This window comes from Macrobrachium nipponense, chromosome 6 (assembly GCF_015104395.2).
Source record: "Macrobrachium nipponense isolate FS-2020 chromosome 6, ASM1510439v2, whole genome shotgun sequence".
NCBI lineage: Eukaryota > Metazoa > Arthropoda > Malacostraca > Decapoda > Palaemonidae > Macrobrachium > Macrobrachium nipponense.
Genome location: NC_061108.1, coordinates 2,779,279 through 2,782,739, shown reverse-complemented (window position 1 = coordinate 2,782,739; position 3,461 = coordinate 2,779,279).

Here is a 3,461-nt window from a genome sequence, read left to right as displayed (position 1 = left end):
TTCTCTCTCTCTCTCTCTCTCTCTCTCTCTCTCTCTCTCTCTCTCTCTCTCTCTCTCTCTCTCTCGTCGATAACTCGACTGCTCTCAACATTAGGAAGCCTTTCAAGGCTAAACCTTCAGTGATTTCAAGAGTGGTTCGATCTCCATCGTCGTCTTAATAATTAGTATGATATTATCAGCGTTATTATTTTATTATTATTATTATATTATTTATTATTATTATTTTATTATTATTACTTTCCTCATTCGTTTAATCATCGCTGTGAATAGTGCTGATAAATATGTTACTGAGGTCATTATTGCATTTAAAAGTGACACACGCAAACACACACACACACACACACACACACACACACACACACACATATATATTATATATATATATCTTACGTTCAAAAAGCCTAACGTAGCATTTCGTCCAAGAGAGAGAGAGAGAGAGAGAGAGGATAGTTAATGAGAAGTGGAGAAGAACTGATAAAAAACCAGACTCAAAATGTTTCTAAATGATCTAAAACCCCCGATGTAACGTTTTATATATATATATATTATATATATATAATTAAATATATTATAATATTTAATATAACCGGTTACCAAAAAATTTAACAAAAAACGCTCAATAATTAATCTTTAAGTGAATTGGAATGAAAGTGTAGACAATTTTGACACGGAATTACTTATACTATATATATATAACGTACATCGGTTTTAGATCATTTAGAAACATTTTGAGTCTGGTTTTTTATCAGTTCTTCTCCACTTCTCATTAACTATCCTCTCTCTCTCTCTCTCTCTCTCTCTCTCTCTCTCTCTCTCTTGGACGAAATGCTACGTTAGGCTTTTTGAACGGTAAATGATTATTGATCTCGTACCCTTAGAAGTGGTTCAGCGTTTATGTCTTGTTTTATTTGGAATACAGCGTGAAACATTCCGAATTCTTGGAATCCTGGACGTTATTTTCTTTAATACCAATATTGTTTAGTCGTTATTTATCATAAGAATGTGTGATGTGGGTTTCATTATAATGTTTACAGTGTTTAGTCATTATTATCAATTCGATAGTAATTATAATCAAATTCATTATTATCAATTTTCTATCTAGCTTTGATCAAGACATTTTTGTCATGGCAATATATTTAGTGGTGTGGGTTTCATTATATTGTTTACAGTGGTTTAGTCATTATTATCAATTTTGATAGTCATAATTATCAATTTTTTTCATCTAACTTTGATCAAGACATTCGTGTAATGGCAATATATGTAGTGCATAGCTAATTTCTTATTATCGGTGAGGAAAGACAAAAATATTCGCATTAAAACTGCGCTATTTCATCAGAAAAACAACTTCGTCTCAAAAAACGTATTTCTATCTTCAGTGTATGGCAATTTTTCGTCTGAAAACAGCATATTTTTTATCATCGGGTTATCGTAAATTTTCCTCCGAAAACAGATTACATTTACTATCAGTGTATCGCAATTTTTCTTCTGAAAACAGCATATTTCAATTTTCGGTGTATAACAATTTAAAACGTTTTTTTTTTTGTCCTCGATGTATCCCAATTTTTCGTCCGGAAACAGTATATTTTTGCCTTCGGTGTATCGCAATTTTTCGTCTGAAAACAGCCTATTTTTTATCATCGGGTTATCGTAAATTTTCCTCTGAAAACAGATTATGTTTATCATTAGTGTATCGCAGTTTTTCTTCTGAAAACAGCATATTATAATTTTCGGTGTATCGCAGTTTTTCTTCTGAAAACAGCATATTATAATTTTCGGTGTATCGCAGTTTTTCTTCTGAAAACAGCATATTATAATTTTCGGTGTATCGCAGTTTTTCTTCTGAAAACAGCATAATTTTATCTTCGGTGTATCGCAATTTTTCATCTGAAAACATCATGAATTTATCTTCGGTGTATAGCAATTTGAAACGGCTTATATTTGACTTCTGTGTATCGCAATTTTTCATCTGAAAACAGCATAATTTAATTAAACTTCGGTGTATAGCAATTTAAAACGGCTTATATTTGTATTCGGTGTATCGCAACTTTTCGTTTGAAAACTGCCTATTTGTCTTTGGTGCACCGCAATTTAAAACATCTTATTTTTGTCATCGGCTTATCGCATTTATTTATTTATTTATTTTATTATTCTTGTTTGTCTGAAAACAGCCTATTTCTCTCTTCGGTGCACCGCAATATTTGATGTCCCATCAAAACTCCAGACATTTGAAAGTGATGACCTGTGCATTTTTCGTTGTTGATGTGGCAGTTCGGTGATTGCCCTTTCTCCGCCTCTCTCCTTGCAAAACGTGTTCCTGCTCAGGTCACAGCGGTGTTGGGGGATGATGTAATTAAACCCGAAAACTAGGAGACGGTTATGGGTCCAAGGGAGGAGCGGTACAATAAACTGGAGCAGCGTTGGAGCGCCATCTGGCATAAGGGTTGGACACGGGCATGAAATGAAAAGTGGGTGCGAGTTGTCACCAGTGAGAGAGAGAGAGAGAGAGAGAGAGGACAAGAGTTGGTAACGAAAAGTGAACGTGAATTATTAGAGAGAGAGAGAGAGAGAGAGAGAGAGAGAGAGAGAGAGGTGGACGTAAAGATGTCACCACAGAGAGAGAGAGAGAGAGAGAGAGAGAGAGGAAAACAGTAAGTTGACGAGAATTGTCACCATAGAGAGACCAGAGAGAGAGAGTGGACAAGGATTGGTAATGAAAAGTGGACGTGAATTGTCACGAGAGAGAGAGAGAACAGACGGTCTTTCAAATCATCATTTCAAACGATTTGCAATGACATCTTTGCATCTTGCGCTTTCACTTCTAAGAGTATCCACTCATTTCCGGCTTCCTATCTCTTATTCCTCCTCATGCAATTGAATCTGGCTCTTGCAACTCATCAGATGCAAGGAAGGAAATTGGGCAGACAATAATACGTGGTTAATGTAATTTATTAGAGATTACCTGTCACCTGCTTAGCGTCTCCGAATGTCTGATATTTCATTCTAAGAGAATTATTGGAGTTTGAGCGCTGTTTAAGTTCTAATTTTAAACTTTTTTTTTTCTTTAACCATTTTTACGCTATGATTTATTTCGCTCTTTTGTATATTCTTTTCATGAATTTTAATTTTGAATGTGAACCATCTCATCAGATTAGAAGTCCTGATGTGCTTGTTTTTCTGTCTGGGTGGAATACTGTGGAGATGAGAGATATTCTGGTATTCTAGGAATACTGTGGGAATGAAAGATTAATAGGTACTCCATGAAATATGGTGGAAATGATAGAAATCCTGGTCTTCTATGGAATACTGTGGAAATGTAAGATTAGTAGGTATTCTGTGGAATACAGTGAAAATTATAGATTTCCAGGTTTTCTATGGAATATAGTGGAATTGATAGATATCCAGGTATTCTATGGAATCCAGTGGAAATGACAGATTTCCAGGTATTCTGTGGAATACGGTTA